The sequence below is a fragment of the Papio anubis genome, chromosome 14, assembly GCF_008728515.1.
Source record: "Papio anubis isolate 15944 chromosome 14, Panubis1.0, whole genome shotgun sequence".
NCBI lineage: Eukaryota > Metazoa > Chordata > Mammalia > Primates > Cercopithecidae > Papio > Papio anubis.
This window is the reverse complement of record NC_044989.1, coordinates 70,409,546-70,434,938: the sequence shown is the minus strand read 5'-3', so window position 1 is coordinate 70,434,938 and position 25,393 is coordinate 70,409,546. Positions and strand designations below refer to the sequence as shown.

Below are 25,393 nucleotides of genomic sequence, written 5' to 3'. Positions count from 1 at the left end.
CCAGCCTGGGAGACAAGAGCAAGACTTTGTCTCAAAAAAAAATTTCTGCAGAGTCCGGGCACGGTGGCTTACACCTGTACTTAACACCTGTAATTGCAGCACTTTGGTAGGCTGACGCAGGCGATCACTTGAGGCCAAGAGTTCCAGACCAGCCTGGCCCACATGGCAAAACACTCTCTCTACAAAAAATACAAAAATTAGCTGGGTGCAGTGCCGCGTGCCTGTAGTCCCAGCTACTTGGGAGGCTGAGGCAGGAGAATTGGTTGAACCTGGGAGGTAAAGGTTGCTTGAACCCAAGAGGTGGAGGTTAACTGCAGCCTGGGTGACAGAGTGAGACTCAATTTCCTCAGAGTTAAACACAATAAAATGAATACTTTTGACAAGCCATTGATAAAGACAGCAGAGTGTAAAGAGTGACCATAGCATTGAAAGGATGATGTGTATTTCATGTATTTCCTTGATCGTATCCACGATTCCTTGTGGTACTGATAAAGCCAACACATACAGCCTAGTAGAAATAAGCTTGGCCAGGTGCGTTGGCTGACACCTGTAATCCCAGCACTTTGGGATGCCAGGACAGCAGAGATGGTGCCACTGTACTCCAGGCGGGGCAACAGAGCAAGACCCCATCTCAAAAGAAGAAAAAAAAAAAAAGAAATGAGCTGAGATGAAAATGTTACTCAAGTCAAACCAAAGAAAATATCAATCATTAACTCAGTTTTCCTGGAGGATATATAAAGAGTGAAATCTGAACTTTTTTTTTTTTTGGAGTCAGGGTCTAGCTAGCACTGTCACCCAGGCTGGAGTGCAGTGGTGCAGTCTCCACTCACTGCAGCCTCAACCTCCCAAGCGGCAGTGATCCTCTCACCTCACCCTCCCATGTAGCTAGGACTGCAGGCTTGAGCCACCATGCCTGGCTAATTTCTTTTTTTGCAGAGGTGGGATCTATGTTGCCCATGTTGGTCTTGAACTGGGCTCAAGCAGTCCTCTCGCCTCGGCCTCTCAAAGTGCTGGGATTACAGGCATGAGCCACCATGCCTGGCCTGAACATATTTGTTGAAGGAAAAGCTGTGCAAAATTGATCTGCAAAGTCCTTAATATGTTTTGCTTTAAAAATACATTTTACTGGCCGGCCATGGTGGCTCACGCCTGTAATCCCAGCCTTTTGGAGGCTGAGGCGGGCAGATCACAAGGTCAAGAGGTCAAGACCATCCTGGCCAACATGGTGAAACCCTGTCTCTACTAAAAATACAAAAAATTAGCTGGGTGTGGTGGCACTCACCTGTAGTCCCAGCTACTCGGGAGGCTGAGGCGGGAGAATTGCTTGAACTTGAGGCGGAGGTTGCAGTGAGCCGAGATTGTGCCACTACACTTCAGCCTGGCCACAGAGCAAGACTCCCTCTAAAAAAAAAAACCAAAGAAACCAAAAAAAACCAAAAAAACCTTTTTACTGGCTGGGTGCGGTGGCTCATGCCTATAATCCCAACATTTTGGGAGGCCGAGGCCAGTGAATCACTTGAGGTCAAGAGTTCAAGACCAGCCTGGCCAACATGGTGAAACCCCATCTCTACTAAAAATACAGTAATTAGCTGGACGTGGTGGTGCATGCCTGTAATCCCAGCTACTTGGGAGGCTGCAGCAAGAGAGTTGCTGGAACCTGGGAGGCGGAGGTTGCAGTGAGCCAAGATCATCCCATTGCACTCCAGCCCGGGCAACAGAGCAAGATCCTGTCTCAAAAAAAAAAAAAAAAAAAAAAGGATGGATGGTTGGTTGCAGGAAAAAGAAAAATTGCACAGATATACACAAACACGCTGGTATGGAACAATCTCCAAGATCTGTCATTAAGAGAAAACTAACGTGCAGAATAGTTTTTATGGCTAGTGTACTAGTGTTAGCATTTGTATGTAAAAAGAGGAGAAACTCTGTATACTTGTTATATACCCATACTGTTTCTGAAAGTTTTCTTTTTTCTTCTTTCTTTTTTTTTTTTCAATAGATATGGGGTTTTGCCATGTTGCCCAGGCTGGTCTAGAACACGTGAACTCAAGCAATCCACCTGCCTTGGCCTCCCAAAGTGCTGGGATTATAGGCATGAGCCACCATGCCTGGCCTTTTTGTTTTTTAATATCCTTCTCTGTTGCTGAATTTTTTTTCCCCCATATGAACATTACCTTTTTAAAAAGAGTAATTGTGAGCTGGGCACGATGGCTTATGCCTGTAATCCTAGCACTTTGGGAGGCTGAGGCGGGTGGATCACCTTGTCAGGAGTTCAAGACCAGCCTGCCCAACATGGCAAAACCCAGTTGCTACTAAAAATACAAAAAAAATTAGCTGGGTGAGGTGGCGCACACCTATAATCCTAGCTACTTGGGAGGCTGAGACAGGAGAATCACTTGAACCCAGGAGGTGAAGGTTGCAGTGGCAGGGAGCTGAGATCGCGCCACTGCACTCCAGCCTGTGTGACAGAGCAAGACTCCGTCTCAAAAAAAAAAAAGCAGTTGTGGTAAAAAACAGACACATAAAATTTACCTTCTTAACCATTTTTAAGTGTATGAGAAATAGTAAAAAACAAACATAAAATTTGCCATTTTAACCATTTTTAAGTCTTTACGTTTTAGTAGTCTTAGGTATATTCACATTTTGTGCAACAGATCTCCAGAACTACTTCATCTTGCAAAACTGAAACTCTGTACCCATTAAACAACAACTCTACTTGCCCTACCCCTCCTTTCTCTCTGGTACCACCATTCTACTTTCTGTTTCTATGAATTTGAATACTTCACTACCTCATATAAATAGAGTCATACAGTATTTTTGTGTGTGTGATGGGCTTATTTTACTTAGCATGTGTTAGGGTTCATCCATGGTGTAACATGTGATAGGATTTCTTTCCAGTTTAAGGCCGAATAATATTCCATTTTATGTATGCATCATAGTTTAGCCATTCTTCATCAATACATTGCCTTTTAAAATACTTTATTTTTTAATTTTTAATTTTTTTGTAGAGACAGAGTCTTCTTGCTATGTTGCCCAGGCTGGTCTTGAACTCCTCGCCTCAAGCAATCCTCCCGTCTTGGCCTCCCAAGTGTCAGGATTACAGGCATGTGCTATCACACCCAACCTGATACATTGCCTTTATAAAATTTTTTTTTCTTTATTCTAAAAAACAAAAAAACCAGAACTGGATACATGTGTAGAACGTGCAGGTTTGTTACATAGGTGTATGTGTGCCATGGTGGTTTGCTGCACCTATTGACCTGTCCTCTAAGTTCCCTCCCCTCACCCCCCACCTCCCACCCCCCAGCAGCCCTGGTGTGTGTTATTCCCCTCTCTGTGTCCATGTGTTCTCAATGTTCAGCTCCCACTTACGAGTGAGAACATGTGGTGTTTGGTATTATGTTCCTGTGTTAGTTTGCTGAGGATGATGACTTCCAGCTTCATCCATGCCCCTGCAAAGGACGTGATCTCATTCCTTTTTATGGCTGCATAGTATTCCATGGTGTATATGTACCATATTTTCTTTATCCAGTCTATCATTGATGGGCATTTGTGTTGGTTCCATGTCTTTGCTATTGTAAATAGTGCTGCAATAAACACACATGTGCACGTGTCTTTTTCTTTTTTTTTGAGACAGAGTCTTGCTCTGTTGCCCAGTGGCGTTCAGAGTTCAGTGGTGCGGTCTCTGCTCACTGCAGCCTCTGCCTCCCGGGTTCCAGTGATTCTCCTGCCTCAGCCTCCTGAGTAGCTGGAATTACAGGCGTGTGCCACCATGCCTGGCTAATTTTCGTATTTTTAATAGAGACAGGGTTTCACCATGTTGGCCAGGCTGGTCTCAAACTCCTGACCTCAGGTGATCCACCTGTCTCGGCCTCCCAAAGTGCTGGGATTATAGGCGTGAGCCACCTCGCCTGTCCTGAATACTTTTTAAAACTACTTTGCTTCACCTTATAAATGTGATCCTGAAAAGTTGGGTATAAACATTGTATGTATATGTATGTATGTATGTATGATACAGGGATAGTTTGAGGGGTAGTTAAATCATATCTTAGTTAACTTTACAGCAAAGAGGAGACTCCTTTTTGCCTTGTGAATGATCCCCAACTTTATGTCTCAGAAGTTTGTATTGGAGATTTTTCTTGAAGTAAAATATCACTCTACTAGGAATGGAACCAAAAAGGGGAGATGTGGTTATTTGAAATTGAAGATAGCTATATATACCAGGACATCCCACCATTTGTCTTATTTTACATACTTTTCCATTTGTTTTACCAGCATCTCTTTTTTCCTGTTCCATGCACTAGAAATACTGGAGCCCTCTTATTTATTTATTTTTTTTATTTTTTTGAGATGAAGTCTCACTCTGTCACCCAGGCTGTAGTGCAGTGGTACGATACTAGCTCACTGCAACCTCCACCTCCCAGGTTCAAGCGATTCTCCTGCCTCAGCCTCCTGAGTAGGTGGGATTACAGGCGCCTGCCACCATGCCTGGCTAATTTTTGTATATTTAGTAGAGACGAGGTTTCACCATTTTGGCCAGGCTGATCTTGAACTCCTGACCTTGTGATCCACCCGCCTCAGCTTCCCAAAGTGCTGGAATTACAGGCATGAACCACTGTGCCCGGCGAGTCCTCTTATTTTTATGACATGCTTCCTATGTGTTGATTTTGTTTTCCCTAATGGAGTAAATTTTTGAAGGCAGGAGGCATCTTATATCCTGTAGTGATGAGCATAATATGAGTTGTTCAATAAATACATATTTGGCAGAGATGAAAGTGGAGAGAGAAAGAGGTTCCTCTGCTGAAGAAGTGTGATTACTTTTGGTTTTTTCTACCTCATGTGGTACCCATTTCTAGCAGGAAATTTCTTCCACTTGCAGACCAAGTGTGTTGGGGACTTGAGATGTGTACATGAGTGTTTGTGATGTTTCCTGCTGAAAGCACAGGTAAGAGAGCTGGAGCCAGATTGGAGCCTGAAGAATCTGACTTGATAGTATGTACACTTCTGTGATAACCCTGAGGAGAGAATCTCAGGTTTCTATCCTCTGCTTAACATCAAGCCTGAATATTTAACTATCGGCAGGGCAGCGGGACCTGAATGTGCTTTTGGCATCTTAAATTCAGTAGCACGTAGTAGGAATATTTGATAAAAGTGATTTTGCTTTTTTTGTCAGTAGTATATGAAAGCACTTAACACAGAGCCTGGCTTATAGTTGGTGTCCAAAAGGTGACAGTATGTGAGAAATGTTTTGAAGTAGTTGAGTCTTTCCCTGGGTGCCCTGCCTCCACTCATGTGCCTATACCCCCCCTACCCCAGGCTAAAGATACAGGCAACAACAATGTGGATTTCGCCTTTGGGAAGTTTCCAGTTCCTTGTTTGTGGCTTTATGGTCAAACAAGAAGTGTAGTCTGCTTCTGCATATCTAAGAGCAGATAGATCTGAACCCTGGCTACCCTCACCCAAGACTGGAAATGTTTGAATCACACTAACATGTCTGGTCACTCTAGGCAGCTTTCTTGGTAGGCACTTAGTCTCTTACTGGGGAAATCTGTGAATCTCTGGGGTAACTGGGCAAGGCGGTGAATATGGGGGGTTGAGCATGAATTAACTTAGCCAGGATAGCTTATGAGTACAGGCATGGATGAGAGGACAGGGTAGGGGCCAAAAACGATTTGACTCTGTCATTTCTGCTCATAGAAAGATACAGGCCTTGTGTACCAAGGGTAGAGCTCTGGCTTCCTGTGGCCTGTCACCTCCATATGATGAGCCAGGCTTGCTCCCAGCTGTCCCTGCAGGGCATCTTGGGTTTAGTAGGGGATAAAATAGGGAATCTGAGTCAGGTAGGCTTGCTTCAAATCCTGCAGGTGTGCAGGGAGGAGTTGTGCTTCCCAGGACCTGTTTCCTATGTGTTGAAATAAGAGGAATCCCATCCAGATTCTGTAGAGGTTTCCTTCCATCCTTTTTATGTACGTTTTTCACACTGTCACTGGCCTGGCTTCTGGGAAGAAGAGAGAAAGGATGAGAGAAATAAAGAACTTGAGGGGGTGTGTAGATTTGCTGTCCTTAAATTCTTCCTGGAGCAAAGTATAGGTATTGGGAGGAGGATCAGTGAATGGGTGTGTGAACAAACATACTGCTTATCCTGTTGCCTGGCACTCAGCCTGGACCCTTACTCAGTATTAATCCTGTTAGATGTTGGTCCACTCTCCCAGTTGGAATATGAGCATATATATACATGTAATTTTATATCAGTGGAGTCATACCTTGTTACTGTCTTACCATCTTTTTTCACTTGATTTCACTTGATTGAGGACATTTTCATGTCAATAAATACAGAAAAAAGGGCTGAATTATAGTTCAGTGAGTGGATATATCATACTGCTATTATTCTCTAATATTTAATCCATTTGTTTTACCTGTTATCAATGGGGTCTTCTTTGACTCCCTTAACAAGATAACAATCCCCCTTTCTTCCTTATCTCTCTTCCCTTCTGTATTTTTCTCTATAGCATTTAGCATCACCTGATATATACTCTTCTCATTTATTTGCTTATTGCCTAACTTCCCTCCATTAGAATATAAGCTCCATGAAGACGGGGATTTTTATTTTAAAGATTGTTTTATTATGCTAGAATCAGGCAGCATCCCATTCTGTATCATAGAATGAGTGTTTCTCCCCCTTTTTTTGGAGACAGGGTCTCGCTCTGTCACCCACACTAGAGTGCAGTGGCATGATCTCGACTCACTGCAACTTCCATCTCCTGAGCTTAAGTGATCCTCTTACCTCAGCCTCTCAAGTAATTGGGACTACAGGCATGTGCTGCTTCGCCCAGCTATTTTAAAAAATGTTTTCTAATGATGGGGGTCTCACTGTGTGGCCCAGGCTGGTCTCAAACTTGTAGGTTCAAGCAATCCTCCCTCCTCAGCCTCTCAAAGTGCTGGGATTACAGGCGTCAGCCACCATGCCTGGCCCTTTTTTCTTTTATCCATGCTCTATACCTGGTATTGAGAACAGTTCCTGGTACATCATTGATGCTCAATAAATATTTGTTGAGTGAATGAATTTGTTGGACATTTGGTATACTTACTGGGCTTTTTATTTGCAATATTTTGATTATTGTGAGCATTCTGTGATAAACACTTGATATATACATCTCTACATGCTTGTGCACTATCTCTTCAGGATGAATTCCAAGAAATTCACCTGCTGAGTTAAAAGGTATGCATATTTAAAATGTCAATTCATGGAGCCAAACTACCCTTAAGAATGTAAACTTATATTAGCAGCACATGAGATTGCCTGTTTTCCCATGCTTTTGATAACATTGGGTGTTGTATTTTTTGTCTTCTTCATCTAACAGGTAAGACATGGTCTTGTACCACAGTGGTTAAGAATGTGACTTTGGAGCCAGCCTGCTAGGGGATGAATTCTGACTCAGCCATTTACTAACTGGGTGACCTTAGGTAAGTCATTTACCTTCTCTGTCCTTCAATTTCATCGTGATAAAGTAGGCATAATGATAGAGCCTGTTTTATAGGGTTATTGTGAGGTAATGATAGCACTTATTTTATAGGGTTATTGTGAGGAATAAATCCAAGTAAAATGCTTAGAATAAATAGTAACTGAAACATAGCACTCAATAAGTATGATTTAATTTTCATTTATTTGAATATTAAAGTTGAATTTTCAGATGTATTTTGGACCTTTCTATTTTTTCTTTAAATCAGTTATTCATGACTTTTGAATTTTTTTTTTTTTCCTCTTAGAGACAGGGTCTTGGTTTGTTGTCTAGGCTGGAGTGCAGTGGTGCAATCATAGCTCACTGTAGCCTTGAACTCCTGGGCTCAAGAGATCTTCCTGCCTCAGCCTCGTGAGCAGCTGGGACTACAGGTGCCTGCTGCCACACCCGGCTAATTTTTTTTTTTTTTTTTTAGAGATGGGTTATTGCAGCCCAGACTGATCTTGAACTTTAGACTGAAGTTCTCCTCCTGCCTTGGGCTCTCAAAGCATTGGGGGTTACAGGTGTGAAGCACTGCACCTTGCCTGCACATTTTTTCCAATAATTTTTTTTTATTTGTAAGACTTAACGTGTTGACTATCATATATAATACAGAATTGTTCCCATTTTGTCATTTCCTTTCAACTTTGTTCATGCAGCTTTTTTTCTGTATGCAAATTTTACATTTTTAGGTAGTCAGAAAATCTCTTCCCTTATAATTTTTCCTGCTACTAGACCAATGTTTAGAAAAAGCATGCTTCCCCACCTCAAAATTATAAAAATAGTTACTTGTTCTTTTTGAGTACTCTGTGTGTTTAAATCTTTTATCTTTAAATTTAAATCTTTGATCCATCTGGTATTTATTTTGATATGAAGAGAGTGGTTGGAATCTGGCTGTATTTCTTTTTTCTTTTCTTTTTTTTTGACGAAGTCTCACTCACTGTTGCCTAGGCTGGAGTGCAGTGGCGTGTTCTCGGCTCACCACAACCTCTGCTTCCCAGGTTCAAGCGATTCTCCTGCCTCAGCCTTGCAAGTACCTGGGACTACAGGCACGTGCCACCATTCCAGGCTAACTTTTGTATTTTTAGTAGAGACTGGGTTTCACTATGTTGGCCAGGCTGGTCTCGAACTTCTGACCTTGTGATCTGCCCGCCTCGGCCTCCGAAAGTGCTGGGATTACAGGCGTGAGCCACCGCGCCCCGCCTTATGTATTTTTTTCAGTTGGGTAGCTGTCCCAAATTCATTCATTAAAGAAGGAGAAGTAAGAGCAGGAGCCTTTAATCTGTTCTCCTCTTCCCTAATTTGAAAGTGGCTTGTTATTTTGAATATCACATCCTCAGAAATAGCAAATCTCCATCTCAGAGAATGGATTTAATGTTTGGATACAGCCAAAGGTCATTTCATTACCAAACCATGGGGTGAATATACCATGTAAAACAGTTTGGGATCAGAACTCACAGTCTGAATTGTAAGTTACGAGACTGTTGTCTCTCTGCTGCAGCTTCTTGGCTGGCTCTGAAGGGTCTTCCAAGGCAGATCCTAACAAGGGGACTGCTTTGAAGGGCCATTGTTCATTTGGAATGATAAAGTCTATGTTGTTCAAAAAACAAGTGCTTGTAGCGGGTATTTTTTCACTCCAACCTGAGAATATTGCTAGGATATTGATAAGGGGTACTGAATGGTAATAAATGTGTGCTCTAGCTCTGCCCTAATCTGCTTATTTCAGAACTCTAGTTTCATTCAGTTTCTTGCCTCTGACTCAAAATGGAGGGAGGGTGATTCTTACATAACAGAACACACCTACATACCCTTTTGGCAACAGCTACCTGCCAGAGATGTTGAAGAAGAGTAGCCAACCTTTACACAACACATATTGTGTGCCAGTCATGGTCCTAAGTATAATACCTTACATGTATAAACTTCTTAGGAGGTTGGTGCTCTGTACCGAATTGAATAGTATCCCCCAAAATTCATGTTGCCCCAGAACCTATGAATGTGATCTTAGTTGGAAATACGGTCCTTGCACACATAATCAAGTTGAGATGAAGTTTAACTGGGAAGTCCTAGTCTAGTGACTGGTGTTGTCATAAGAAGAGAGAGACACAGACGGAAGATGGCCACATGAAGATGGAGGCAGAGATTGCAGTTATGCTGCTGCCAGCTAAGGAATGGCTGCAGCCCTCCAAGGATTGCCAGCGACCACCAGAAACTAGAAGAGACAAGGAGGGATTCTTCCCTAGGGCCTTCAGAGGGAGCATGGCCCTACTGACACCTGGATTTCAGACTTGTAGCTTCCTGAACTGCGAGAGAATAAATTTCTGTTGTTTTAAGCCATGTAGTTTGTGGTAGTTTTATGGCAGTCCTAGGTAATTAATGTACACTCTTACCATCTTCATTTTCAGATAAAGGAAACTGAGGCCCAGAGAAGTCAAACACTTTGAGATCTCTGTAGGCCCCTACTGTGCTGGCTGTGCATAGATTCTGTACCTCCTGCTGTTGCTGTTGTTGGCTCTCCACCTTTACCATGGCCATCACGTTCTGACTGTGCTGGAGCTGAGCTGCTGGAATGACTCATTTTTCTTTTTTCTTTTCTTTTTTTTTTTTTTTTTGAGACAGAGTTTCGCACTGTCGCCCAGGCTGGAGTGCAGTGGCGCGATCTCAGCTCACTGCAACCTCTGCCTCCCAGGTTCACGCCATTCTCCTGCCTCGGCCTCCTGATGGGACTACAGGCGCCTGCCACCACGCCCGGCTTTTTTAGTGGAGATGGGGTTTCAACGTGTTAGCCAGGATGGTCTCAATCTCCTGACTTCATGATCCGCCCACCTCGGCCTCCCAAAGTGCTGGGATTACAGGGGTGAGCGACCCTGCTCAGCCCCCCTTTTTTTTTTTGGAGACAGAGTCTCGTTCTGTCACCAGGCTGGAGTGCTGTGGCGCAATCTCGGCTCACTGCAACCTCCGCCTCCTGGGTTTAAGCAATTCTCCTGCCTTGGCCTCTTGAGTAGCTGGGATTACAGGCACATGCTGCCACGCCCACCTAAGTTTTGTATTTTTAGTAGAGATGGCATTTCACTGTGTTGGCCAGGATGGTCTCGATCTCTTGACCTTGTGATCCACCTGCCTCAGCCTCCCAAAGTGCTGGGATTACAGGCATGAGCCACCACACCTGGCCCGTGACTCATTTTTCTAACACATCAGGCCATAGCCTTTCTTCATGTCTTGCCTGCTTCATACCGTAAATCGGAAACTCCTCTCACGAGGCTTCTGACTGTAGCCTGACCGTCTCACCCGATCTCTTCTTCAATCCCTCTTCCCCGCTCCCCTTTATTTTCCCTTTCCTATTCTGTCTTTATTTTTACTTTTCGTGCAGTGTCAGAGAAGTGTAGTGACAATGTCGGGGGAGGATCCCCCAGCTGCCTCTGGCAGTTGGTTTTGTACTTCCCACTTCTGGCGTAGTATACCTTCTAGAATTTCTGTCAGTAGACAATTCAAATCTTGTGTTTTTCTTTGGAGCTTTCAAGATCTTGCACATAGCTTATAGTTACATGGCTGTGAACAGAGAAGGGGCAGTTTCATGGTGGCATTGGCTGTGAGGGCACTTACATTGATGAATTCAACCTACCACAGTGGCTGTCTCCCCTGTCAAAGTGAGTGAGGGGATGAGACCATTTTCTGAACCAGCTCATCTCCCTGAATAGCTTCTTGCCTGCCCCTGGGCTTTTCTATTGGCATTTCATTGCTGGCTGTGGAATCTTGCCTCTTTTCCAATAAGACTTTTGGCTTTAGATCCTGTTCTTGTTCTTACCCACTCTCAGTAAACTGAACTCTGGGAACCACATCTCTTGTTTGCTGCTGCATCCCAGGACTGAGCAAAGGCCTGATACTTACTAATCCCTCAAGAAATATTTATTGAATGAAGAAATGAATATTGACCTGGAAAGTTCAAACTCTTGGCTTTCCTTGCTTGTTCCTGAAGTTAGAGGCCAGATTAAGAATTTGTTTAACAGTCTTAAGCAATAGAAAAATTATGATGTCCCTCATACTTTCATCCCTCAGTATGTATTTTAAAAACAGTGTAAATGCAAAATAAGTATAAAGAAACCTAGCAAAATGTAAAGAAAATGCAGCAAAATTCTGATTTTTACCATGGTTACCACTTTGATAAATATAAAATAACTTAAAATATTTGTTGTTGTTGTTCTTGTTTTGCCAGTTCCCTGAGCACATGCTGTTGAGTAATCCTGCCTGGACCAGTCCTTCCCTCACCCTAGACTTCACCTTCAGTTCCCCTTTATACCACCTGCTGAAGCTGCCAGCCAGCCTTTTCTACCACCCTCCCTCCCCCAAGGGTGTTTGGCTTCTCAGACCCTAGCCTGAGCTAGTGCCCTTGGCTTACTAGGGTCTTGCCAGGAAAGTCAAAGGAGAACATACATACTGCCAAAAAGTACCTAATAATGAGAATTCCCATGCTGAATTGTGATTTATAGTCAGCATAGCACATGTGTCACATGATTATACTTAGGCTGATTTTAGCCCGAATAATCTGCTTCTGTGATCCTGTATGTGGAAAACCTAGACATTTCTCTGTGATCCTCCTTCCTGGATCACTAAGAGACAAGTCAAGACATAGGTTCATTGTACCACCTGTATTAATCTGGGCCTTGTTGAGACCATTTAAAAAAGGTGTGATGCTAGAAGTAAGGTCCAGGCCTCCCACACACAGTTTCAAGGCTGTGACCATAGTCAAATCCTGTTGCTTTGAGTCCAAAGAGTTTAAAATAGTGTTGGAAACCTCCTAGGGAAAACAAAAAAACAACACCATAACTTCCTGGGTAAGGAAGTGACATGTGCTGACTAGAGCAGGAGGGGTAGCCAAGGCTCCAAGTTCTATTCTGGACCTGCTGTTGATTTGAGGTGTGACATTCAGCAATCTGAGCTGATGTTCTGTAGCTCGGATTGGTTTCTCATCTTCCGCAGAGAGAGTGAAAAGAGGCTGTGCTTGCAGTGGAAAAGGTGAATACTGGTCTCTTGTCCTTTAGGAGAACCTCACCATTGCACATCCTGCCTCTCATTTGAATTTCCAGGCTTCTTTTTTAGAGTCTCGCTCTGTCGCCCAGCTTGGAGTGCAGTGGTGTGATCTTGGCTCACTGCAACCTCTGCCTCTGGGTTTAAGTGATTCTCTCACCTCAGCTTCCCAAGTAGCTGAAATTATAGGTGTGTGCCATCATGCCTGGCTAATTTTTGTTTTTTAGTAGAGATGGGGTTTCGCCATGTTGGCCAGGCTTGTCTCGAACTCCTGACCTCAATTGATCCACCTGCCTCGGCCTCCCAACCAGGCTTCTTTTTTAAATGCAGAAATACCCCCCAACCCAGAGTTAGTATAGAAACCCAGCAATGTTGTTTATGTTTTTTACTTGAATTCATTTCATCAGAATTGCATTCCTTTTAACAGTGTGATTAGATCAGCTCTTGTAGGGGATGGCAGCTTCAATAGGGTTTAGGAAAGAAAAGGAAGATTTGTGTGGGGCACACACATTGGCTTTGATAGCTTGAGGATACCAGGTACATGATAGTTTAGATGGATAACAGAAACTTGTGTCCGTTGAGAGCCAGGCACGTATTAGATGCTTTCATATGTAATTTAATTGTAGTACAAACCAATAAAGTATTCCCATTTTTTGCACGTGAGCAAGCTGAAAAAGAAGTTATATAACTTGTCCAAGGTCACACAGCTAATAAAAGGGCTGAGCTAGGATTTATTTCTCCTCAAGTCTGTACAACGCCAAAACCCATGCTGTTTTCACAGAGCTTTTCTGTCCCTGGTGAGATTTAGGAAAGGGTGGGAGAAAGAAGGGTGATGAGATGCCGTCTTTACCTACCTCGCGATTTTGCTTGTTGGTACGTGTTTAGCTAGAACATTCTGTTTATAGAGTACTAGATTCTATATATAGAGATGCTGCAACAACATATGTGGGAAAGATACCAATTGGCTGTAGGTGAGGATTTCAAGAAGTCTTTGTTCTTCATCACAGTGTAGGCCACACGTGTCAAAACACCACTGGTAATTGGTTTGCTACTAAAGTGGCTCTGTCCTATCATCTACATAAAATCTGTTGATGTGGCTCACAAAGTCAGCTGTGATGGGGCTAGAGGTGAGGGTGTGGTGTGTTATTGCATGTACTGGAGCTGGTGGCACCTGTTGTGTGACTGTTAACATTGAATGATTAGTGAGTAAATAAGAGGTGTCTCGGCCAGGCGCAGTGGCTCACATCTGTAATCCCAGCACTTTGGGAGGCCGAGGCGGGCGGATTACCTGATGTTGTACTTTGAGACGAGCCTGACTGACATGGAGAAACCCTGTCTCTACTAAAAATACAAAATTAGCTGGGCGTGGTGGCTCATGTCTGTAATCCCAGCCACTTGGGAGGCTGTGGCAGGAGAATCGCCTGAACCCGGGAGGCAGTGGTTGCCATGAGCCGAGACCGTGTCATTGCACTCTAGCCTGGGCAACAAGAGTGAAACTCCGTCTCAAAAAACAAACAAACAAAAAATTATGTGTGTCTCTTTTTTTCTTTTCCAAGGGAGACAGATAGCAGTGGGTGCTGGCACACATTCAGGGATCCTGGCCCCTGGGCTAGCAGAAGAGATGGCTTGAAGGTGTCAGGTGATGGAATACAAAGAGCTGGTCTGTCAAGTGGTATAATTTCAGGCACCAAGAATGTGTCCTGCCCCTCAAAAACTTGCCCTGGCTGTTTGCTATTGCTTGGAATCCCACAATTGAAATTTCTTTGTCTTGATTTAAATCTTTGAGACCCTGTTAAAAATGAGACTCCAGGAAGGGTTTTGATTGTGAAACATCTTGGTCATGTTAAGTGGAAGTGTGAATGAGTTTATAAGATTGATTTCTGAGAACTAGACTGAGGAAGGGATAGAGAGGAGAAGGCACTGTGCTCCTAGTTGTAGGGACAGGAAGGAGACGCCAATGAGTTTGAGATGAAGGCCTTGAAGGGAGATGCTGGGTCCCTAAAGAAATACTTGGTTTCCTTCGCAGTTTTGTCTGAGAAGAAACAAGCAGCTGAGGGTGATGGTTATGGAGGCCCATGACCCCCAAAGAGGGTATGCTGAGTAGACAGATTTCCCACCAGTGCGTTCGGATGGAGGCACAGTGTTGTGTGGAGAGCTGCTGACAGCTAGAATGTAACCAGGAGTGCTGGACCTTTGGGTCTGTGGTTTACTGTGATGTCCTCAGACAAGACTGTCACAGATCTTAGAAGGGGGGAGGCACAGCTTCCGAGAAATGATGCAAAATGGTGGCGCAAAAGAGGCCACCAGTGGCAACAAGGGTAGGGCATTTCCTTCGTGGCTGGTGGTCACGGACAACTTCTGGTCTCAATTTCCCAATGAGCTATGCTAAGAGCTTTACCGGAAAGCAAAATAAGCCATGCCAGAAGCAATGACAAAGCACTTGAGGTGTCCATGCAAAGGTACAGTTCCTCCTTGTGCACTAATTTTGTGGAGCCAAAATAGCTGATCCAGAAGCTGTGAAGATAGTCCCTGTGATTAAGACATACAACTTTTTTTTTTTTTTTTTTTCTTTGAGACAGAGTCTCACTCTGCCACCCAGGCTGGAGTGCGGTAGAGCAATCTTGGCTCACTGCAACTTCCACCTCCTGGGTTCAAGTGATTCTCCTGCCTTAGCGTCCCAAGTAGCTGGGATTACAGGCGCGCACCACCACACTCAGGTAATTTTTGTATTTTTAGTAGAGATGGGCTTTCACCTTGTTGGCCAGGCTGGTCTCGAACTCCTGGCCTCAGGTGATACACCCACCTTGGCCTCCCAAAGAAGGCATACGACTTTATTGGCCTGAGTTCTGCCAAAGAGAGACCCTTCCTAGTTGACTTGGCATCATCTTTCATTCACCAGTGCTCTCTAACTGCCTTTATGATTAGAATTCTCACAGCATTTTCTCCCCTAAGGGCATATTTTGCAGAGGCAACTCAAATCTCAGTGCCTTTCTGAGCTCCTTACAATTGGGTTTATAGATGCCTCCACCCTGAGGTTCAATTTCACTGTCCGTATTCCTATCCTAAGTCTAGAGCACTTTATTTTTGATCCAGACTTTTGGCTTTACTGAGGACTCTTGGGTTGTAGTTAATTTTTTTGGACACATTTCCCTAGTGGGCAGCCTAGGAACGGCCTCTCCTCCCTATCCCCCAAGTTTGGCAAGGTCTGTACCTCCTACCTTAATGGAATCAGCACTACTTGAGATTTCTGAACCTCCCACACCATTTTCTCTCCTCTCAACCCCTGCAGCCTCATACATGAGGTCTAGTGGAAAGCAGGATCTGCTGATCACTAGGATATTAGAACCAGTGTCTCCAGTAGGAAGGAACTCCTGGGCATGTGTTCTGTGCCCTGAATGACAGCTCTCTGCCTATCAGTTTCTGCTTTCCCGCGGTCTCACCTTTATTTTGACTTTTACCTAGAAATACAAGCGTTGTCTTGTTTCTCTGCCTGGACTTCCTAACCCTGTCCAGGACTAAAGCCCTGCTGTCAGTCCCTCACCAGGGACTGTCCACCCTTCCCCTGGCCAGGTCACTTATCTGATACTAGAGCCTTTTCTTGCATCTAGGCTTTAGTAGGTAGAGTTCTGTACATGCACAGATCTCCCTCTGTTGACCACCTTGAACTTTGCCATCTACTCTTTGGGCTAATTAGATGTCATGCTAGTCTGTCCCGCTGCCTTCTAGAACAAGGCTCTTAGCTTCGTTGAGCTCTTGCCCTGGATTTCATGTTAGCTGTCCAGCTGCCTCCACCTCAAAAAGAGCTTTTAATATGCATTGTAAAACTCCAAAAGGGAAGTAGAATATGTAACATTTTTCAAACGTATTTAACTAGAGATCCTTTTTTTTTTTTTCCTGAAGGAATATTTATTAAAATCTTACAGAATATGTGTTTGGTGGAGTACAGTTTTGGAAAGAGTGAATATTTATTCCAAAGGAATGGACATCAAATGGAGTAATTCCAGATGAAGATAATGTTACTATTACCTTCATCTGAAATTCCAGATGAAGGTAATAATCACTATTTCCTGTGTGTCTGCAAAAGGATAGATAGCTGTAATCCACAATGGAACTCTGAAATGAGGAGGAAGGAAGAATTCTGCATTCTTTCGTCCACTTTGAATCCTCTTCTCCATCCCAGTGCAAACAGGAAGTGGTAAATGCTATGGTGCCATCATGGCCATGGCCATCACTGGCTTCTGGATATAAGATAGGAGGGCTTCTCTCAGGCTCTCTTCCCTAGGTTGGACCTCCGTCAGAATTTCTCTAGAGCACTTCTGAGCACACTTCCTTCTACTCTGGGACTATATTCATCTCAGCATCAGTCTCAAGTCTTACTGCTAGTTCAGGATTTTGACATTACACATGGGGATCAGTGCCAAATGGGAAGTAGCTCATTTTTATGGAATGGGTATGACATCAATTTTCTACCTTCCCTATTAAATTTCTCTTCTATATCTTATGGGCAGTCTAGACTATAATATTTTTTTCAATCCTTGGATTCGAGATAAGCTCATGCTCTGTGGGCAGGGTGGTGTTACAGGTGGGTTGCCATTTAAATCTGACTGGGTGGGTGACCAAGTACCAGGAATTGAAGCTGACATAGCTAGTAACCAAAGAGCAAGCCAGTTACTTCCCCTGCATGCCATTCCCAACCAACACAGCTAGGGAAAGATCACCTGAAAGAAATCTCTAAGACTTCTGATGAAGAAATTGCTGGGTCCTCTTGACACCCTCATATATGTGTGTTTATTGTCATGAGTGAGATCTATTAGTTGGCTGATCTCAACTCAGATAGTTGGCTTAGCTAATCATAAGACAAACTAGATGGAAAGGCTCAGCTTTGACCGTGACATTAGATATGGATGGACCATGTCCTTAGGTATGTTCTTTGAACATCCAGTAAGCAGCATTCTGCATATACAAGCCCCACCCTTAGGGTCTTAGCCTGTGGCATTTGTCCATTTTTGCCACTTCTTCTGAAAGACCATGGTTTTAATTGAAGACCAGGGAGTCAACTTGCTTATTGGAAAGTGGGAAGAGGGCTTGAAATGGGCATTCAAAGATCTTAAATAGAGCTTGTAGTTTCTTTGGTCTATAGGTATTTGCCACGTTATTTTATTTTGTTTTTGAGTCGGAGTCTCTGTCACTCAGGCTGGAATGCAGTGGCGCAATCTCGGCTCACTGAAACCTCCACCTCCCGGGTTCAAGTGATTCTTCTGCTTCAGCCTCCCAAGTAGCTGGGATTACAGGTGCCTGCCAATGTGCCCTGCTAATTTTTGTACTTTTAGTAGAGACGAGGTTTCACCATCTTGGCCAGGCTGGTCTTGAACTTTTGACCTCATGATCCACCCGCCTCGGCCTCCCAAAGTGCTGGGATTATGGGCGTGAGCCACCGTGCCCAGCTGGCATTTGCTAAGTATTAATTGGCCTATAACTAGAAAACTTGTTAGCAGCTTTAGGAAGGCTGTTAGGGAAGGTCTTAGGTTGCAGTGAGCTGAGATCACGCCACTGCACTCCGGCCTGGGCAACAGAGCAAGACTCCATCTCAAAATAAATAAAAATTTTAAAAATGAATAAAGAGATAAAGTCTTGCTCTGTCACCCAGGCTAGAATGCGGTGGTGTGATCACAGTTCACTGCAGCCTCAAACTCCTGTGCTCAAGCAATCCTCCTGTCTCAGCCTCCCTGAGTAGCTGAGATTACATAGGTGGGTGCCACTATGCCCAACTGTCTCTACTCCCTCTATGTACTGTCTCTAGATGATGCCATCTATATTTATTGGTTCAGCTACCACTAATACATCAAGTACTTTAATACTATCATCCCCCACCTAGATTTCTCTCTCTTCTGAGTTTCTTACTCATAATAGCCAAACACTATTGGCATTGTAACCTGGATAGCTCTTAAGCATCTTAAACTCAACATGTCTCAAGCCAAATTATATTCTTCATCAAACCATTCTTTTTCCCCATTCCAAACCTCCTCCTCCTCCTCCTCATTTCCTTGATTTAGAAGCATCACCAACTAGGGTCATTTATTAACATGCTTTAGCATCACTGTCTTCTATTCCCCCACTGGGAATTTAATAGGCTCAGGTTGTAAGATGTCTAGGATGTGGTTCTTTCTTTTCTTATTCAAGAACAATTAAAGGTTAAGCTGAGATTCAGACTCTTAAGTAAAATGGAAGTCCTGGAGAGGAAGCATCTGAGGGCTAAAAACTTGAGAGTTGACTAAGGCCACCCTTAGGTGCAGTAGGGGCCAGAAGACCTCTTTAGGAGCATGCAGAATGGAGAAGAGGTGGGGCGTATGATCCTCAGTTTGTTTCTTGTGCAAGCAAAGTAATTGGCACCTCCCCTGCTGGCTGTTTCTGTAAATCACTATGGAACCTCATGTAATTTGGTTTAAGAGTTTAAGGATTCAGCATCCTAGTGTAACCCATCAGCTAGCTGGAGTCATCCTTCTCCTTAAAGTTTTGGCTTAAAATGTCATTCTTCAACTTACAGCAGGAATTGTCCTGATTCCTTCTTCAGATTTCTTCAAATTCCCAGGTGCTCTGATTTTGAGCTCTTGCTTCCACTGAATTTATTCAGATTATGGATGGTTTACTAGATCAAGTACACTGTCCTTGTTTCCATCCACATTGATACAGATGTAGAACTCACAGCTAAAGCCTTTATATGTGTTGCAGACTTTTATCAAAGGTTTGGGATAATGGAGAGAATTGAACATTGAACATAGCAACAAAGTAAGCAACTTGAATTCTAATACTGGTTATTCCTGTTCCTCAGAGTACTCTTGTCCACCCCTCCAGTAGGGATTTGTCATTACTCATATCACCCACATATGTTGGCCTTGTGTTTTTTGTTTTTTTGGTTTTTTTTTTTCTGAGACGGAGTTTTGCTCTTGTTGCCTGGGCTGGAGTGCAATGGCACGATCTTGGCTCACTGCAACTTTTGCCTCCCAGGTTCAAGTGATTCTCCTACCTCAGCCTCCCAAGTAGCTGGGATTACAGACATGCACTACCATGCCTGACTAATTTTTTTATTTTTGGTAGAGACAGGGTTTCTCCCTGTTGGTCAGGCTTGTCTCGAACTCCCAGCCTTGGGTGATCTGCCCACCTCGGCTTCCCAAAGTGCTGGGATTACAGGTGTGAGCCACCTCGCCCTGCCAGCCTTGGTCTTTTATAATCTTATCTTTCTCTCCTCTGCAAGCTCTCCTTAGCATATTACCACTAGAACTCCAAATACTTCTCTCATTCTATTTTGCAAGCAATTTAACTCTCTCAAACTCTTCATCCTAAAATCACTTCTGGGTTCACTTCTGTGTGTCCAGAGCCCACCAAGGGGAGTAAAGAGCTTCATACGCCTTTTTTTTTTTTTTGAGACATGGTTTTGTTCTGTTGCCAAGGCTGGAGTGAAGTGCTATGATGTGATCATAGCTCATTGTAACCTCAAACTCCTGGCCTCAGGCAATCCTCCCACCTTAGTCCCCTGAGTAACTAGCACTTACAGGTGCTCACCACGAGACCTGGCTATTTTTTTTTTTGTTTTTTAGTGACAGGGTCTTGGTATGTTGCCCAGGCTGGTCTCGAACTGGCCACTGGCCTCAAGCAATTCAACTTCCTTGGCCTCCCAAAGTGTTGGGAATACAAGCATGAGCCACTCTGTCCAGACTTCATGAATATTTCTTTAGCTACACAAAGAATAATCTGTAGACCCTCTGATGTTTACTTTTCCATTATCTTCCCTCTTTTGAAGGTATTTCTTGTTTTGAATAGCACTTACTGCTTATCCTCATAATGGTTTTACATTGAAGGATCTATGGAGGAAAAATAGGATATTCTAGGTAAAGGCAACAATAAAAGCAGCAACCTTCATAAAACCTGTTGTGGATAAATGAAAAACTAGTCCAACTGGGAAGAAGGATTCTTGTCAAGGAGGAGAGCTCAGAATAGATTAGAAAGTCCAGAAACAGACCTAGGTTTCAACAGGGAAGGATAGTGTTAGGACAAATGATACAGGACAACTGGCTGACAAGAAAAAAAATTTCTGTCACCATGTAGCAAAATTAATTCTTGATGGATTACAAGTTTTTACATAAAAACTAAAGTAATAAATGTACTAGAAGATAATTTTTTTAAAAGTATGGCACTAAAGGCAGAAACTATAATGGAAAATATGTGATGAAATAGCTAAAAAAAGGAACAGCATAAGCAAAATTAAAAGTCGACGACAAACTGGTTAAAAACCAATTTTCAGCATATCTCTAATGTACACAGAGCTTTTACACATTAATAGGAAAAAAAGCAAATACTACAAAAAAATAGACCACAGTCATAGAAGAATGAAATCAAATGTGACTAACAAAGCATATAGAAAATGCTATTTCAGCCAGGTGCAGTGGCTTCTGCCTGTAATCCCAACACTTTGGGAAGTTTCTACAAAAGTAGCCAGGAGTGGTGGTGCACACCTGTAGTCCCAGCAGTAGCTCAGGAGACTGAGGCACAAGAATGGCCTGAACGCAGGAGACGGAGGTTGCAGTGAGCTGAGATCATGCCACTGCCCTCCAGCCTGGGTGACAGAGCAAGACTCTGTCTCAAAAAAAAAAAAAAAAGGAAATAGGCTAGGTGCAGTGGCTCATCATTCCTGTAATCCCAGCACTTTGGGAGGTTGAGGCAGGCAGATTGCTTGAGCCCAGGAGTTTGAGGAGAACAGAGTAACAAGTCACTGATAATGCCAAGTTGTTTGTCTACACCAAAATTGGAAGGTTACCTGTCGTGATGGAAATGGGGCTAACTGGAAAGGGGAGCCACTCCTCTAGAAGAGGAAGATGGATTTGTTTCCTGGGGTTGAATTTGAAGAGCTAGAGGTACATCCAAGAGGAAGTGTTCTATAGGCTGGAGATTTCCATTTAGAGAAAAAAATTACTTCTAAAGTAGAAGCAGTAGGTGGGAGTGGAGACTCCCCTAGATTTGGCACCCTTGACAGGCTTGGAGGGGAGGTGGTATTTTGGTTCTTCCCTTCCTGCCGGAAGTCTCCTTGAGAGACACTGGAGAGGAGTGTGTGGTCTCAATTAGAACCTAAAGAGTAGAGAGTGGGGAGAGGTAGGAGTGGGCAGTAATCATAAACAACAGCCACAACAGCATTTAAAAATTACTTTAGGCTGGGTGCAGTGGCTCATGCCTGTAATCCCAGCACTTTGGGAGGCTGAGGTGGGAGGATCCCTTGAGCCTAGGAGTTCGAGGCTGCAGTGAGCCATGATCGTGCCATTGCACTCCAGCTTGGGTGACAGAGTGAGTCCCTGTCTCGGAAAAAAATAAAAATTACTTTACAAAGCGACATTATAGTGACTTAGGTAACAGAATCCTGTGTGTTTTGGATTATTACTTTTTTTTGTTTTTTGTTTGTATGTACACTGATAGGTAACCTTCCAATTTTGGTGTAGACAAACACCTTGGTGTTATCAGTGATTTGTTACTCTGTTCTCTTCTTCCTACCTGAGAGACTGTCAAATCAGCGCTTACTCTATAAAGTGTCTTAAGATTGATCCATTTCTTTATAATCCCACTGCCCACCCTAGTTGCTACCTTATTATTTCAGACTTGTATTGCCATTACAGCTTACTAACTGGTTTCTCTAATCTCATTTTCTGCTTCATTCATTTTGCATGCTACACCATAAAACCTGCGCTGATCACTGCTTTTATCACCACTATCTGTTCAAGAGCCTACAATGGCTCTTCATTAACAAGCCCACCAAAGTAAAATAGTTTTGTCTCGTTTCAGCCCACCCACCATGTTCAAGTAACAGTTGTCTCTTCTTCTGCCCACCTCTTCACTGCTCCTAGCTCCAGGCGGCAGCTTTTGCTCTGTCTGTCCCTCCTTGGAAAATTCATCTCTAAGAGACAGGGAGTGGAGAAATGAGGAATGAACTTTGAGGCTGAATATATCTGAGAATGCAGAATTAGGATTCAAACTCAGATATTCAGCTTCAAAGTTCATTTCTCATTTCTTTATTGAATTCTGGCTTCATTTCTTTGAAAGTAATACAGTAAAAGCATATTGACTTAGACCAGTGACAGAAGGGCTTTTTTGAGTTAGTTAAATGAGAAAAAAAATTTGTGAAGTCATTAGGTTTGTTTATTTTTGGAGTTCCATGGTACCTCCACTTGTGTATTCGCTAGCTGATAGAGATCCTGAGAGGAGCTGCTTTAATGAGTAGAAAATCAGGAGTCCCTTAAGTCACTTCAGTTTTTCAAGGCAGTCATACTTATGGGATTAAATTATTTAACTGACTCATTCAAATAGTATAAATACAAAATGTAATTATCTCCTATGAGGAGTTCAGAATCAACAGGGTCAGTGTTAACAGAAATTCTCCTGCAATTGCTAGACTGGTGTCTGCTAAGAATCCTGCAAGGCATCTTGCACCTCAGTGCTTGGTGCATTGTGGGCAGTCAGAAAATGATGATCCAGTAAATGAGTGAGTGAGAGAATTACTAGTGGAATCTTTCTCCTTGAGGCATGTTGAGCTGTGTGAAACAGTCTTCCCACAACCTCACACTGTAGTTTTGCTGGGTTGTTTAGGGACAAATCATGTTGCTTAGATTTTATAGTGAGAGGGAGGACATGGAGGCACCATAGGACTTTTCTGCTCTATGAGCTGGTAATTCCACAAAGAAGGAGTGTTTTCTTTCTTTTTTTTTTTTTTCTTTTTTTGAGACGGAGTCTCGCTCTGTCGCCCAGGCTGGAGTGCAGTGGCCGGATCTCAGCTCACTGCAAGCTCCGCCTCCCGGGTTTACGCCATTCTCCTGCCTCAGCCTCCCGAGTAGCTGGGACTACAGGCGCCCGCCACCTCGCCCGGCTAGTTTTTTGTATTTTTTAGTAGAGACGGGGTTTCACCGTGTTAGCCAGGATGGTCTCGATCTCCTGACCTCGTGATCTACCCGTCTCAGCCTCCCAAAGTGCTGGGATTACAGGCTTGAGCCACCGCGCCCGGCAGGAGTGTTTTCAAAACTGGTAAGCTGGTATCACTTGAGTCCCAGTCACTGGATCTCTCCTCCTAGAAGATCAGCCTGCTGAGAGTCCCTGGAACAATTGAGGAGGGTCATGGAGGTAGGAGATTTCCTACTGGCAACCTAGATCTTGCCCAAAGAGGGCCCCTACTTTATAGGTCTGCTGTAGGAGGCTCTTCACCTCCCTTCCTTCTCATTGCTTGAATTCTAAATCCGGAACCTCTCTGACCCATCTCTGGTTTTTGCTTACACAGAGGGCCCTGCCCTCTGGCTGTACGCCATTCGTGATATTTAGCCCTGCTGGAAATTACACTCTCTACAAGGGTAAAGCAAACTGGGAGGTGCTGGTTCTGGCTCCAGAGGGACTGGGGACTGGGGCCTGTCACCTGGCCTGCCTGTGTTTCCTGTTGAGTATTCCTGGCCACCTTTTTACCCTTAGCACACCAACTCCAAGCCCATAATTCTGCCTGGGTAAGGATTAAAAGAAACTACCTTCTTCAGAGGGTCTGTGGGGGCAGGAATGTCAGTGCTTTGGAAGAAGCTCCTGACAGCAACCGCCACATTCTGCCTTTGGGAGAATTGTTGGTCTCATATAGATGATCTAACAGTTATATTGGAGGTGTCTGTGGGCAGTGGTATTCATATCACAAAAGGATTTCCCACCAGGTTCTTTAAGTATTGGACCTGCTTTTCAAAATAAAATCTGATTTTTTTTTTTTTTTTTTTTGAGACAAAGTCTCGCTCTGTCGCCCAGACTCAAGTGCAGTGGCGCCATCTCTGCTCACTGCAACCTCCGCCTCCCGGGTTCAAGCAATTCTCCTGCCTCAGCCTCCTGAGTAGCTGGGACTACAGGCGTGTGCCACCACGCCTGGCTAACTTTTTGTATTTTTAGTAGAGACCGGGGTTTCACCATGTTGGCCAGGCTGGTCTTGAACTCCTGACCTCAGGTGTTCTGTCTGCCTCGGCCTCCCAAAGTGCTGGGATTATAGGCTTGAGCTGCCGCGCCCAGCCTGAAATCTGATTTTCAAATGGGTAAATAATGTATGATTATTCACAGAATATCAGCATGAAAAAGTTTGAGGGGTTGGGTGCAGTGGCTCACACCTATATTATCCCAGTACTTTGAGAGGCTGAGGCAGGAGGATCACTTGAGCCCAGAACTTGGAGACCAGCTCCAGCAACATAGTGAGACCCCATCTCTATTAAAAACAAAACAAAACAAAAAAAACACTTGAGGTCCCCAAGGCAAATTTTCTTGTTTCAGAAATGAGCAACCCTAGGAAGGTCCAGCTAGTGGCAAAGCCACGTCCATGATGAGGAGCTGCCACTCAGCTTGTATGAAAGGAATTGAAGCAGACGGGAGCAGGCACTACCTGAGAGTAAGTCTCAGTCTTTCCTGGAGGAGCATTTCCCTGGGTATTTTTTGGGTGAGGGAGGAGGCAAATGCATTCTTCCCCTAGGAATGCCCTGCTCATCCCTTTCAGACTGGGTAATGCTGACCTCACTGACTTATCCTAGTTATTCCAGACTGAAACCAAAATGACACAGTATCATGAGTGTGTCAATATTTGAGACTTTTCAAGGCATGTTTCAATGAGTGAAAGCCTAAATTATAGGATATGAATGAGTGAATGCAACTTTATTAGCTTCAATACATAAGGAAAACTAACATTAAGTTAGCAAAATGACAGTGGAGGTTTTTCAGGTGGCCTGATTTAATGAGTTGATTAGACTGATTTATAATTAAAATTAGCCCTTCTGTAACAGGTGTTTATAAAGTGCATTTATTCATTTTCAAATATTTTTTAACTGCAGAGAGTT

General features: G+C 43.6%; 1 long non-coding RNA gene across 27 annotated transcripts in view; it reads left to right on the top strand.

The window, feature by feature from the left end:
• Nucleotides 1–25,393, top strand: part of LOC101020273 — a 139,981-nt gene that overhangs the window by 30,650 nt on the left and 83,938 nt on the right. For 13 of the 27 annotated variants that reach the window (XR_002516717.2, XR_002516726.2, XR_001894237.3 and 10 more), the window contains exon 4: nucleotides 7,359–7,461. This is a non-coding gene — a long non-coding RNA (uncharacterized LOC101020273). Of the gene's footprint in view, nucleotides 1–4,876; nucleotides 4,943–7,358; nucleotides 7,462–7,790; nucleotides 7,806–8,427; nucleotides 9,201–9,480; nucleotides 10,137–11,706; nucleotides 13,249–24,836; nucleotides 24,952–25,393 lie in introns of those variants that run through there. The other 14 variants (XR_002516718.2, XR_002516720.2, XR_001894254.3 and 11 more) reach the window with 10 other exon arrangements.